The following is a 15,186-nucleotide window of genomic DNA, read 5'->3' on the forward strand; positions in this document are numbered from 1 at the left end:
CAGTAGGTACATATGTGAACAACCTGTTTTCAAAGATGAACCACAGACACCTTGAGAACTCCTTCAAAATTGCAACCACTTCCCTGGAATCAGACACCGAGGCATTCGTTTCACAAAAGCAAAGTCCACATTCCCACTAGTGTTATGCTTTCTCATTTTATGTGTTAGTCATACATTACAAAGAAGCTTTGTTACTCATATATAGTAAGGACGTTATACATGTTATCTTCAGTCCAAGACAATGACTCTTCAGCTAATGCCACCCAGGCAAGCCGGATAATTGGTGATGCTGAAAAGGCTCAGGAACATTCTTTCTTTAAACAGGCCAAAGTCCATTCAAAGTTCAAAACTTGGCAAAATTCAAGCTTCATACTTATTTACACAATAATATTATTGGAATACGAATCAAAGAAATAAATAAGTCCCATTCTTGCAAAACCTGTTGCTGGTTCCATTGCACTCTTCTGGAAATCTGCACATAGAGAAATGAAATTCAGGAATCTTCCTGTGTTGCATGCAGCAGATGTTCGCTGGGATGATCGTGGGAAAGAACTGTCATTAGAAAATTGTCATGTGAATTCACAAAGCATATCAAGAACAAGACAGCACCAAAGCTGAGAAACAAATGTGTTTTTTCCTAAGACAGATAAGATTTCAAGAGAAAATGCTGCTTTCCACAAAGCATAGAATTTTTTTTTTATTATTTTTTTTTTTAATTAGTAAGCAGAATTGGGTATATCCACAGCCCATAACAATTCTTGGAACATTTATTCATTTGTTGTTCTTTCATACCCCTACAAGGCTTGGCAATAATCCTCAGTACATAATCAAATATGGAAAAGCTGCAGTTAGGTTTGTCACAGGAAGCAAGCTTCTGAAGTCTCTGCAACAGTATAGTACATAAGTGCTGTTTCCAGTTCTTTAAAGACACCAGTTGTCAAGTGAACTAAGGAGGTAGGAGCTCCTGAAAAGCCTGCCAATCTGAAAATGAAGTTCCTTACTGATCGTATCTGAGCTACTACCTCTAAAAACCACCACTAAATGGCAGATTACATTGTGGGAAGGGTGTTGCTAGCTAAGAGTATATTGCTAATTAACTTCTCACATTTGCTCATTCAGCACTAGGCCATTATTCCTGGACACCTGCTGTCCTGGGATAGAGGTAAGTTGGAAGGAAAAATGCAAGGGAGCATCATTGCATTCCTCCGAATCCAAAAGAGGGACAGTTTGACCTCATGTCAGAGGCCCCTTAAGTTGTTCTTTTGCTGAGGGCCTGTTGGCAAAACAGAATAGTCTATAACACAAAAGATACAATTTTGGTACTTATTAAGTATTTCATCTTATCTACTAAATGTGCATAAATGTAGAATAAGACACTTTCTTCCAGAGAGGCTGTGGATGCCCTGTCCCTGGAGGTGTTCAAGGCCAGGTTGGATGGGGCCCTGGGCAGCCTGGTCTGGTATTAAATGTGGTGGTTAGTGGCCCTGCATGTGGCAGGGGGTTTGGAGATTCATGAAGCTTGAGGTCCCTTCCAACCATGGCGATTCTGTGATTCCTCCAGCTGCTATTACTGGTGAGGAGAGCAGCTCTGTTTCCTGGGCTGATGGACGTGGCCCTGGCCCCAGAGGCATGCATTATATACAGTGCAAGGTTCAGCCTGGTTGGAACAATATTTCTTTTTGATTCCATCAATGATTTGATTTCATTTGGCAAATCATAACGTCTTCTTAGCATTTTATCCCAATTTAGCAACTCCCCTGCCTGCTGGAGGCCCACCATTGCAATTGCAAATAAAATCTGCTTTATCAGAGATACTGTCCCAGAAAATTATTTGGATATTTCCAACAGCATTACAATTACCTGAGTATTTGAAGTTACAATGCAAGGAAATTTCAACAACGAATTTCAATATCTAGTGCTGCCGATCCTAGTTGATGCCCTAGTTCACTACAGCATACATACACAAACAATGATTCTTGAAGAAAATTAAAAAGACATCACAAGAAAAGGGCTCTGGAGATACCAATATAACAGAGTTGAAATCACAAATTCAGTGCAGCATGTAATCATAATTAAACTGGCCAAAGCAATATTCCATAACATATGTTATAACATATGTTATATGTTACGACATTATGTTCATGCCAAAGGAGTTTTGAAGGGGACAGAAACTCGTCTAACTCTCTTCTGGTGCTTGGTACATTACATTTGCCTAGTGTTTTGCAACATACATCACTCAATTAAGATTACAATTAGCTCAGCAGTGCAGGAGAGAAGAGAAGGTGAGTTCTGGCTCATCATAAATATGCATGAAGAGTGCCTATATCTATGGGAATGCAGACAGGGCTAGGCTCTGGGGGTTATATTCTCATATTCTGAATCCAACAAGCCTACCATCTCTTTAAGAAGTTCTGTTTTGCCATAAGCAAATGACAAAGGATCATGCCTTTGAACTATAAGAACAGTTCCTGTACTGAAATTAAATAAAGAAATCTTCGTAATTTTTCTGTTCAAGAACACTGCCAGTTTTTCATATTTAACTGTTACAGTGGAATTTTAAGGTCTCAGCCTGAACCAATGGGTGAGCTTCACAAGTACATGAGTGCCTGGAGTGAGCAGGAGGGGTTAGAGCCACCCCTCTGTCTCCATGATATTTCAGGTCCCATCTGAGTCTGCACAGGTCCCTGTTCCCCCTGCCATTCACTGCTGCAGCCCGATGGTACAAATGAGATAGGGTCACATTCCTCAGCTCATCCTTTTCTCTAAACTGTTACTAGGAGGGGTGAGTTAATTCCTCTAGTATATCTTTTCCTAGGGCACCTATTTCTCAAATAAAGGCTCTGTCATTACTTTCGTTTGCTCTACAACTGGTTGAGACTTTGACCGTAGTTCAGAATACACAGGATTCAAAGTTGAAGCTAGAGGTTACCTTATGTGCAAAAACTGTGACATAGGTAGGCAGCACATTTACTATATGTAGGACAGAGACTTCTCATGCTTTTTTCCCTTTGCAAAAGATAATAATTATATTTTTTTTCACTAGTTTATCCTCTGGGAAGTTCGTTTAATGTTTTAGATGAGCTCCCACATGGTACATACAAGGTTCTATTCCCTTTGGCCAGTAATTAGATACACACTGTAAACTTTTTTTTTTTAAACAGTATATGTTAAAAAAAGAATATGCATGTACAGTTTCCATAGTTTACAACAATATTTGATCAGTCTAAGATCAGGGTTTTCTCATAATAAACTTAATATATATAAATAATAAAATGCATGTTTTACATGTTTTTGTAAAAACATGAAAAATAGGGAGCAACAAAAACTAGTAGGATGTTAGACCTTGCTTTTGTGAAATTGATACATCAGGTTTGTTCAATAGCAGCGGTTGCCACTCCTAGTGAGTTCTCAAGGTGTTCATCAGCAATTTTTGATGAAATATTACTCTTCCTGTGCCTCACCTTTGACAATAATTTTTCACAAATGTATGTATGTACAATCAATGAAAATACAGATGTTATAACTATGAAATGTACCAAAGAGCTTGGCTATGCAGTTATTACACCAAAGCAGAAAAGATAGAAGTCTTACCTATATCCTGGGCTTGCTTATGAAGCTCCAGTAGAACGGATCTCCAAAAGAGATCTTTCCCCATTGGAAGTCAGCTCTTAAATGGGCCTAGGAGAGGTGGAGCCAGGCTCCATCCCTTCTGGCAGCACAGCTGAATTGCCTTCACCTGTGCCTTCACCACAGTTCCCGTGGCTGACTCATTGCTCACCTCAGATGATCACCAATCCCCTTCCATCCCAACCCCAATCCCAATCTCAATCTCATGTCCAATTCCTATCTCTAATCCCAATCCTCCCAAATCCCACATTCCCACATCCCCTCCTGCCACACACATCCCCATACACCCTCCTACCCCACACAGGGCCCCAAATGGCCCCAAATTACACCACTGTCCCCAAGTAATGTCCCCAAATGCCTCAAAAGTCCCCAAATGTCCTAAATATACCCAAATAAAGGCCCCAAAGGGCCCAAATATCCTCAAACAGCTCCATATAATGTCCCCAAATGGCCCCAAAGGCCCTAAATAATGTCCCACACAGGTGCCAGAAGCTGTCAAGGATGGTGACAAAGGTGACAGAGCTTCTGGTTGTGTGTATTGCAGAAGTTGTTCCCCACCTGTGGGGTGGAGATGGGGGTCAGGGACACGATGGTCCCTGCATGGCCCCATGGTGCAGTGTGGGCTGTACCCCAATGATGTAGCGCACGATGCCACACTCCTTGACTGTGTGCACAGTGCTGCTGTGGGTGGCATTGCAGTCAGTGACGATGATGAGGATGCAGCGTGTCTCAGGATGGGAATCATTCTCTGCCCTGAAGATGTACTCCCTGCCAGACCCCCCTGCCCTTGAAGGGTAGGGGTGGGCAGGGAGCAATGGGGACAGGAAGAGTGTAGAGGTGGGTGTGGGGACACTGGGAACACAAAGAGGACCATGGGGATATTGGGAGTGGACGTGGGGATAGTGTGGACGGGGGGAGCACTAGGGATGGCGAGGAAGGCGTTGGGGACATTGGGGGCACAGAAAGGACCATGGGGATGTGGGGGGTGGGTGGATGAATACTGGGATGCACTGGGAGGAGGGCATGAGGTCATGGTGTGGGTTTGGAGACACTGGGGAGGTGACTGTGGGGGCACTGGGGATGGGATGAAGGGAATGGGAATGGGGACACTGGGGGCACAGAGGTGGGCATGGGGACGTGGGGGTGGGAGTGGAGATGGAGCACTGGGACATTGGGATGGGTGGGGGGATATTGAAAGCACCCGCAATGCAACATGGGGTGATGCACAGTGACCATGGGGTAATGTATTCTTTTTTCTGTTGTTTCATGGCTGTATGGGAACTGTGAAGTCACAACCTAAAACAGTGATTGAGCACTTGGTGAGGGGTGTAGCCCTGCAAGCACTAGTGGGAGCAGTTCACCTAGGATGGGATGGGGCTCAGCCTGGCTCCACCCCTCCCTGACCACATTAAGGGCTGGAAAACATTGTGGCAGCATCTCTTCTTGGAGACTGTCTCTTTTGGGGTGGGGGGATCCTTTCTTTATGTTAGGGCTATGAGCTTCTCCCTGTTTGTGGAGTGCGTGCATGTTTGTTTGTTTTTTGAGGAGGGGGAGATTCCTGACCATGTTGAAGGGCAGCATGTCTACCAGGAGGCTGTTTTCTTTGGAGCATGAGTGAGTGTTGGCCCTTGGAATGGGGTGAGGGATTACTTCTTTATCTTAGGGCAGCAATGCACTTTTTTTGGGGGGGGGTATCCTGTCCACGTTGAAGGGCTGGTAGTTGTAAGGGCAACATCTTTACTTGAAGACTGCTTCCTTAGGAGTGTGGGATGAGCTCTAGTCCTTGGAATTGGGGTGAGTGATTTTTTTATTTTATTTTGGGGCTGTGATCTCTCTTGTTTTTGGGGGGGATTCTGACCACATTTAAGGTTTTAAGGTCTAGCAGCCATAAGGGCAGTATTTCTTCTCAGAACCTGACTCCTGTGGTGTGCACAGTAAGCTCTGGCCCTTGGAATGGGGGTAATTGATTCCTTCTTTATTTCACAGCTGTGAGATCACATTTTTTGGGGGGGAGGGGAGGTTGTGACCACATTTAAAATCTGGCAGCCATAAGGGCAGCATCTGTACCTGGTGGTTATTTTCTTTATTGTGTAGGGTGAGTGTTTGTCTTTAAAATGGAATGAGTGGTCCCTTCTTTATTTCAGGGCTGTGAATTTTTTTTTTTTTTTTTTTTGGGCGGGGGGGGAGTTGCATTTCCTGGCCACGTTTTAAGGGCTGGCAGCCATCTCCACCTGCAGAATGCCTTCCAGGGAGTGTGGGTGAGTATTGGTCCTCAGGAAGGGGTGAGTGATTTCTGCTTAATTTCAGGGCTGTGAGCTCTACCATTTTTTGCATATCCTGAACTGGAGCAGTATCTGTTATGTGTGTCCTTAAAATGCTCTTCAAGTTCTCCCTAAGGGAGATAAGGGTGTTATTTCCCTTTCTCTGAGCTGGTGATGGAAGGACTGATACATGTTTCAATCTTTCATTGCTCCCTCATTTCCAGAAAGCTTCAGTCAGCACCAAGATGATGCTGGTTGGCTGACTGCGCGCTACAGCTCTGGGAATGCTCAGAGCTAATGCCCTTTTCCATAAACAGGTTCTGAATTCTCCAGATCCTGTCTGCAAATCTTCTTAGACTCATTACCTTCTGGTTGAGCCTCTGTTCCCTCTTTTATGATTCTCACCTCATAGTCTCCGACCTGGGGCTCCAAACATGGTTTGTCTGCTCCAACCTCATCCCAGCCTTTTTAGTAACTAATTCACAGTGCTATATTAATTCCACCCATGCAGAATTGCTTAAGGGTGCTCTGTTGTGTATCATTATGTATTAATATATGTTCTATGTCTCTTCTGATCTCATTTTGCAGCTTGATGGGGTATAAGGATTACCAGGGCACCTCTAATCAGTGGTATAAGCACTGTGAAATCTGCGGAGCAGGTAATGAAACATCATGAGCTCCTTGTAAGTGCATTGCTTATATGCAGGCAGGTTTGTAATGACTGTGGGAAGCTCACTTAGGGATTGAATGGGGTTACCCCATTCTGACAGATCGCTCAGTATCAAAATTGGTATTTCAGTGGATATTTACAAGCCTCGGGAGACCCAGATGGGATCCCCAGAGTGGCGTGGCCAGGTACGGAAGTTAGAAATAGAAAACTACTATGCTTTAATTCTTGAAGTTGAATGTCTGTTTTGCATTGCAATTGTTTTGCAACGTTAACGATTGTTAATCACTCCTAGCCATCCTTGGCTTTGCTGCGCACACCTGTCCAATTGATACCAGCTTTTTCATCACCTCAGAGGCTTGCAAAAAAAAAAAAAAAAAAAAAAAAAAACATGACAAAATCAATTTGATTATTTATTGATTGATTTACAGATATTCTTACGTGCTTAGCAGAGCTTTGCTGGGTGTAGAGAAGTTTTCCTTGGTTTTCTTCGTCTTTTTCCAATTGACGTAATTTTCTCCTCCCTCAACCCCCATCTAACTGCGTTTTTCCTCTGCCATCACGGCAGGGAGAAGAGCGCCAGAAGCTGCGGCACGGCTGCGCGTCGAGCCAGTCGTTGTTGTTTCCACGGTCTCCGGTGCCCCCTCGTGGCCAACAGGTGGAATTGCGGCCGTGTTTGGCGCCGCAGGCAATGCGCACAGGCACGCGGCGGCGGTGTACTCGCGGTGCATTCCTCGCTCTGCGCAGCAAATCCGCCGGGCTTTGTTATGGTTAGTCCTCGAGGCAACAGAGCGCATGCGCCAGGACACTCGTAACTAGCATTCAAATCTACAAAGCCTCGACGTGCAGGCGAGCAGTCGATTTCTGGAGCACTGGCTCTTCCAATCGGCCGTGCTCCTTGTCCATTTCCTCGGACGGTTTGACACTCGAGCCTGCAACGGGAACAGCCTATTCTGGCTCCCAGCGGCCCCTGCGCCCCTCGCACGCGGAATGAGGAGTAGAAAACAACGCACGCGTAGGTGAGTACTCGGAACTAATCATGCGAAATAACCTGCCGGGCCGGGGCTGGTTATTATCCCATAACTTTCTCGAGACAGGCACGCGCGCAGTGCGGTGTATGAGCTTGGGCGTGCGTAGTGCTGTGCTGAGAGTAGCGTGTGCATAGCGCTGAGCCGATACCGGCACCTGCACAGTCCTGTGCCGGGACCGGTGCTTAAGTGAAGGAGTGCCCTGATTCGCGCATGCGTGTTGCTTTCCCGAGACTTTCTTGTTCCGGGTTGCTGTCATTTCGGTGCTGCTGCACGCCGGTACTGCGACAGCGAATCTCCAAGCTGATCGTGTTCTACTGCCGCTGCGAGAGCTAGGGAATGGTGCAGGGCTGGGGGTGGAAGGGGACGCTTGCTATTACCTACAAGACTGATTAGCTGAGCAGAACGTTAGAACGGCACTTCCGCATTTTGTACGCGCATGCGTTGTGCTGCTTGCGGGACGCAGCGGCCGTTCCGCGCATTGGCCAGGAGGTGGCAGCAGAGACCGCGGAAAGAACTTTTCCGACGGGATTGGCGGGGAGCAGCGGCGCAGTGCCTGGCGATCTGGTCTGTGTGCTGTGAGGACGGGAGAGGGGCACGAAGTTGGAAGTGGAAGGGTTGTGGGGGGAAAGACGAAGAAGAAAGAGGGAACCTACTCCAAACCCAGGAGAGCTGGGTGCATATAAATAGCTTTTTTTTTTTAAAAAAAAAAAAAAGAGTTTTTTTTTCTTTTTTTCTTCTTTCTTTTTACCAACGTCTCTTGCATTGTTTCTAAATGTTCAAATACCAAAATGCAACTGCCCAGCAAATCTAATGATAATGGGATTAGAGCCCATTGGCAGAAAGTGCAGGGCCATATTAATGTTCATTCAGTCTCTGCCTTGTTTATACTTCCACATATTTTTCTTCAAAAGCCTTTCTTTCACTGCGGGTTTCATTTTTGGCTTTCTGTTCTTTTCATGCCATAAAATGGGAAGTTTTAGGTCCTAGGAAGTCTAAGCAGCCAGATCTAGCACAAAGCTGCAGTTTTGAGTTCTGTGTAGACCATTACAGTGTTCCTACAAAGATTAACAAAAACTGCAGTTCTGCCCCTCAGTTTACAAATGGAAAAAATTAATTCACCTGCCTAGAAAGAATTGATGTGTCACAGCTGCCGTTGGCAAGATGGCCCGAGAGTTGTGTGGGTGCATCTGGCTGTGAGAGGAATGTCTTTGTGGAAGGACAGCTTGTTCCCCCCTCTGATGGGGGCAGCTTCTCAGCTGCCCTACCCTGGTCTTCCTGCAGCTGGACAGCTAGCCCAGAAGGGCACAAGGTGCACAGACCCTCCCTGGCCAACTGCAGCAATCAATCCTGCCAGTACTCCCTTTCCCCCTGACCATTCCCATTTCTCAGGCTGGAGCCCTGTGTGGCAGAGGAGGAGAGAGCTGCAGGCAGAAGGAAAACAGGGTGCTGGGATTCCTCCAGCTCGCTGCCAGCTGTCTTCTCTGACATTTTGGGGGCGGGCAGGGGACTGTGGGAGCACCCTCAAGGCTCTGAGCAGGAGGGAAGGAAGCAAAGATGCAGCTGCAGGCAGCGGGCTCTGAGCTGGAGCAGTGCGGCCAGGCACTGTACAGCTCACAACCTGGGCACAAGGAGCAAGTTTGTCCAGCTGAGGGCTGCAGGGCTATCCTTATCAAGCACTCCCCCATCCCACAGGTCTGCAGTGACTGCACCACTTGCTCGAGCTCTTCCCACTGCAGGAGCTCAGAACTGACAAGAACCCTGACCAAAGCAGGTAATGGCAACATATGCACATAGGTACACACCTGATACAGAATCTGGCACTTGACAGTCCTCCTAGAGCTTCTTGCTGCTTTTTAGGCTGTTCTACCGCTATTCTGTCCTTTTCCCCCTCATTCCCCTATGTCTTGCCCTTTCCTTCACCCTGTGCCTTCCCCATTCCTTTTTCAGGCTTTCTCCTTTCTTTCCTCACTTCCTTCCTTGTGACGACCCCACGTTCTGCTGCTGTTCTCAGCTGACGCTCCTTAAGCTGCACTTTTCAAAGACATGGGATCAGGCTGCATACTGTCCCTTACTTAAAACAAACAAACAAGTGCTGTGTTATGTATAGATAATGGACTCCTGCTTGAAAACCAATAGCATCTCCACATCCTGGAGTGTCACCATCATCCCCAGGTTGGGCTGGTGCTGCTCATCTGCCCTGCAGTGCTGCTCAAATGGCACTGGCACAGCCTGCCACCTCCCTGTGTCACCTCTACGTGTCACCTCATCTCACCTCTGCAGTTCTGACCCCACTCCTCCACCCCATGTCCTCACATGTCCCTGTGTCCGCCCACATCCCCTGCCCCAATTCAGTCCACGCTGATGTCACCATGGGATTGAGGATGGGGGCAGGGATGCCTGTGGGGTGCGTGGAGTCCCGGGACAAGTTGATGGCTGTGCACAGGGGGGTGATGGTGCCCTCGGCGCACAGTTGTGATGGGGGGGTGTGAGTCATTGCCCCCAAAATGGGGCTTGTGCCCCACGCATGTTGGCAAGTTGTATGGGGAGTGCTTTCTGGAGATGATCTGTCTTTTCTCCAAATCTGCAGCGACTTCAGCAATCCCGCGTCATACCGCAGCAGAAATGGGGCACTGCTGTATGTCAGCGATCTCTGACTCAAGCACAGAGGCTGCACGAAGGACACATGCTGCAACCTCCCTGTTTCTGTGGGGTTTGGGATTGATGTTTGAGCCAAAAGGCCTCATGGTGCCATACAGGCAGGTGCTGGGTTCACCCACTGAGGACGCCAAATCCTGAAATAATGTCACAGCGGTCTTTAATTGCTGTGCCAGGAGATGATGCGCATTTCTCCCTGGGGAGCTGTAAGCTGACACCGCAGTGTGGCAGACAGCACCAAAAAGGGATGCCATGCTGTACTTTCCTACCCTAGTAACTCCTGGTTCTGCTGGTACACCTCTTGTACCTGGAGCTGGCTCTCCATCTGGCTGAAACGTCATCTTTAACACTTCAAAACAAGCCTAAGGAGAAAAGATTTTGGTGATGTGACATGAAAATAGACAGCACAAATATAGACCAGGATAACAGAAGTTGCACATGCTGGGTGTTGAATCTCATTTGGAAACCAAACCACAGTGAGAAGTCTTATTTTATTTGGTTCATTTTTGCTAATCTCCCGGAGGATCAGGAGGTCAGTAGATGTAAACTAGAGATGCATCACAGGGATATTCAATCAAGGTGATGCAACACATATCTAATTGTTTTTTCATAATTACAATGACTAATAGATATTAACGTGATAGTGACTCTCTTCCTAGCTTAATATATGTTAACGCTAAATTTGAAACTGGCATCCTAATAAATAGGGCTTCTGAAAGAGGCATGTTGACAAAAGTGTGGTTTTACCTACTTGTTTTTCGTTGTAATATCAATATATTGAAACATTTGCACAGGGTCAAGTAGTTGTGAGGGGATAAAACAGCACATGAGGTTATAATTACTATGTTAGGTAAAGCAGAGCATTATCAGTCTTCATTGTTGTATTTTTTTTCTTTCCTTCCAGTTACCTGACAGTCCAGGAACTTTTTCACAGCTGTGTTTTCTTCAGAAGTTAGAAATAAGATTGGCAGATTCATGTCTGTGTTCACCCACGCAGGAAAGTATTGGAAGAACTGCATTATTTCATCCCACTCTTCGGTGAGTTTCTATTATTTACCATGTAAGAACAACTTCTTTGTAATGCCTCCCTTGTAGAAAAATGACGTGTTTATCTTTATCCCTTAACTTTATCCTCTCTTCCCGAAAAGTGTTGTCAATTAAACAGTTCACCGCGAGTGCCACTTCCGAGCCGTGAGAGCGAAGTTGTGCCGTTCTGAAGCCGAGAACGTCCGAATTCAGCCTGCTGCCTTTCCTCCAGCTGCCTCTTTAAGAGAGGCTTTTCCCTTCTACCCTTGTGGTCACAGAACACAGAAGTGGAGCCACAGAGAACCACTCTACAAAGAATTGTCGCTCGAAATTCCATAGTGTATGTGTATGCTCCTTAAGTGTTAGTTAGTTAGTTAGTTATTTGGTGTCGGAGGTTGCTCTCACACCAGAAAAAATACCTAGCCAATCAGACAAACAAAAAAACAAACAGAACACCTCTGAGGTGTATGTTGTCACATTGGAAGGATGTTGCGGGTGGGTCAGGGGGAATATTAAATAAGAAACTAGGAACATAAAGGGAATAGTGGGACCAGTTTCCTAATTGAGTACCCTAATCAGGAGAGACCAAGTTCTTGGTGTTTGTGGAAGTTGAAGAATTGTGCGGTTTATTTGTGTATTTTGGAAGGAATGAGACAAACTGTTTCGTTGGTATAAGAAAGGTAATTGTTACTGGTATACAGAAGTAGAATGGAGGGTATGTGGAAGGGTAACTGAGGGTGCGACAAAGGAAAAAGGGTTAAAGAGAAAGTGAGTTAATCTGTGCTGGTGTGAGAGCAACCCCCCACATCGTTTCCCCACGAGCAGAACTTGGTGTGTGAGTGTTAGCTGCAGATAGAGACTTCTGCTGCAAACAGCATTACTTGCAAAGGGGGAGGTGAGAAGGCAGGGCACTGGAAGTGAGACTAGCCTCTGCAGAGAGAATCCCAGTGTTGGTACTGGGAGCCTCTGGAGAGGAGGAGGTAAACTGGGAATAACAGCAGCTGTTAGTGTTACTGCACTGGAGTAGGGCCGTAGGATCCAGGGATCCACTCAGAGAGAAATGGGGAAGGGGGGGCTGGAAGAGCCCAGAGAGAGTTCTGCCCCATCGGAATGAAAGTAATGTGTAAATTACTGAGAAAGAGGGGACAATTTCTGCTTGCATAAATGAAGGATGAGAATTTGGGAAGTCTACCTTAGCAGTTCCACTGGTTAAATTACAGCTAGGAGAGCAGGATAAAGAAGTTTATCTTTAACACAAACAGGGAAAAACAAGGTTATAGCCCCAGAGACAGAAAGAGCAATATTTCATCAAAAACCTCTGGCAAACACCTGGAGAACTCCTTCAAAATTGCAACCGCTTCCCTTGAATCAGACACTGCTGCATTGTTTCACAAAAGCAAGGTCCAAATTCCCACTAGTGTTATGCTTTCTCATTTTATGTTTTAGTCATACATTACAAAGAAGCTTTGTTACTCCTGTATACTAAGGACATGTTATCTTCAGCCCAAGACAATGACTCTTCAGCTAATGCCACCCAGGCAAGCCGGATGATTGGTGATGCTGAAAAGGCTCAGGAACATTCTTTCTTTAAACAGGCCAAAGTCCATTCGAAGTTCAAAACTTGGCAAAATTCAAGCTTCATACTTATTTACACAATAATATTATTGGAATACGAATCAAAGAAATAAATAAGTCCCATTCTTGCAAAACCTGTTGCTGGTTCCATTGCACTCTTCTGGAAATCTGCACATAGAGAAATGAAATTCAGGAAGATTCCTGTGTTGCATGCAGCAGATGTTCGCTGGGATGATCGTGGGAGAGAGCTGTCATTAGAAAATTGTCATGTGAATTCACAAAGCATATCAAGAACAAGACAGCACCAAAGCTGAGAAACAAATGTGTTTTTTCCTAAGACAGATAAGATTTCAAGAGAAGATGCTGCTTTCCACAAAGCATAGAATGCTTTTTTTTTTTAATTTTAATTTTTTTTTTTTTTTTTTTAAATTAGTAAGCAGAAACTGGATATATCCACAGCCCATAACTATTCATGGAATTCCTTTGTTGTTCTTTCATACCCCTACAAGGCTTGGCAATAATCCCCAGTACATAATCAAATATGGAAAAGCTGCAGTTAGGTTTGTCACAGGAAGCAAGCTTCTGAAGTCTCTGCAACAGTATAGTACATAAGTGCTGTTTCCCGTTATGAAGAGAATCCCAACAAAAATTGTTAGTACCAATAAATGACAATAGATGGAAGCAGAGACCATGAAATACTCATCTTGCTGCTTCTCACTACAGAAACGGCAATTCATTCGCACGGTAAGTCCGATATTTTCAGAGAACTACTGAAAGAGACGGTAGGCCTGTTGGATTCAGAATAAGAGAATATAACTCCCAGAGCCTAGCCCTGTCTACACTCCCATAGATATGGGCATTCAGATGTGAGACCACATCGGGAGTATTCCATCCTGAATGCAACCCTAGCATACTGCTGACTGTCCCTGTTTTGTATGATCAGAAAAGTGTTACTATTGCCATGAAGTGACATATTACCTTTCATTAACCCTTACACTTCCTAGATGATTGTGTTTTTTCTCCTTTTGTGACATCCATTCGTCACACTCTCAGTTGGAGGACTGATAGGATTGAGATCTTACTTCTTCAGAAGTGATCTTACTTCTTTAGAAGTTTAAAGCAACTATTTCTTCTTCCTGGTGATTATAGTGATAGTGAATTTTTCAACTGAAATGTAAAACTCGTGGGTGTTGTAGAATAAATAGAGTAGATATGCTAAGCCAGTTTAAGTGACAACACTTTTCGGGAAGAGAGGATAAAGTTAAGGAATGAAGCAAGTCATTAATCTGAGCAAAAGTGGAAAAAAAAAATAAAAAATCACGGGAGCAGAAAATTGAATAGATAGGGCACGCACAAATCAGTAGCAGGAGTGTCATTAAACTCAAAAGGAGGCAAGCTTTGTTCCCTAACGAAGGACAATTTTTGCAATGACCCTCATTGTCCACTTTGCATCATATCTGTTTGAAATTCTAGGCCCCTTTCTTCCATCTTGAATGCGGGATTGCATATATGCAATACTGTGAAACAAGAACATTCTGCCTCTAAAACAATTTTGCTCACACTTCCACCTGCTCACCCTGCCACATCATCTGCCTCCTGGAGCAGCCCAGCCTGGCCAAGGGGTGGATGGAGCCAGGCTGAATGAATGAATGAATGAATGAATGAATGAATGAATGAATGAATGAATGGGGCCTGGTAAATATTTCTATAATTAGTCAAAGCACAGTAATTTTTTTCCCTACAGGTTAAATACTGCTGATTAGCTGCTTACTTTTTAGAAAGTTCTCTGTCCTTAGTATTATATATACACGAGTCTTTTTCTGACCTGCTGTAAGCCCGTTAGTCCAAACCAGATAAGGAGTCTAATTTTAGAGCTGGAGATAGTGTAACACTGTTACTAGTTGATACTTGCTATGTCATTGCATTCTAGGATTATGTAATAAACAAAAGAACTGCCTCGTAGAAGAGAATGACTGATTAATTACAATACAGTAGTGATCTTGTTTTTGGTGTTATTGTTGCATATGTATATCTGCCTTTGCATTGTTAGTTCTAAAAGATACTGTCTACAGGTATTGCTGACAATTAAAAAAAAAAATTACAATTCTTATTTATTCTTGGAAATATATTTCTTTGCTTGCTATGAATCAGTTAATACTGAGCCATGATATTTTGCTGTGCTAGTGCACTTTACTGAATGTATCAAAGTACATAAGACATATTGATATTGTAACAATTAAACACAGAAACAAAGACTGTGTCTAAAAAACAATTCCAAAGTTTTAGGAAGGAAGGCTTATAACAGAACTCTATAATAATAGAGTTCTGAGACTGCCTGATACAA

At 44.6% G+C, this 15,186-nt stretch overlaps 2 long non-coding RNA genes across 2 annotated transcripts; both read left to right on the plus strand.

Moving 5' to 3' along the window:
• Window positions 1-5,833: 5,833 nt before the first annotated feature.
• LOC128072295 (uncharacterized) lies at window positions 5,834-7,230 on the plus strand. The gene is made up of 3 exons (XR_008202200.1): window positions 5,834-5,885; window positions 6,477-6,547; window positions 7,124-7,230. It is a non-coding gene; the product is annotated as an uncharacterized LOC128072295 (long non-coding RNA).
• A 231-nt stretch (window positions 7,231-7,461) lies between these two features.
• LOC128072293 (uncharacterized) lies at window positions 7,462-10,953 on the plus strand. Its single transcript, XR_008202198.1, has 3 exons — window positions 7,462-7,574; window positions 9,279-9,357; window positions 10,516-10,953. It is a non-coding gene; the product is annotated as an uncharacterized LOC128072293 (long non-coding RNA).
• The last annotated feature ends 4,233 nt before the right edge of the window (window positions 10,954-15,186 follow it).

This window comes from Tympanuchus pallidicinctus, unplaced genomic scaffold (assembly GCF_026119805.1).
Source record: "Tympanuchus pallidicinctus isolate F22 unplaced genomic scaffold, pur_lepc_1.0 scaffold7, whole genome shotgun sequence".
NCBI lineage: Eukaryota > Metazoa > Chordata > Aves > Galliformes > Phasianidae > Tympanuchus > Tympanuchus pallidicinctus.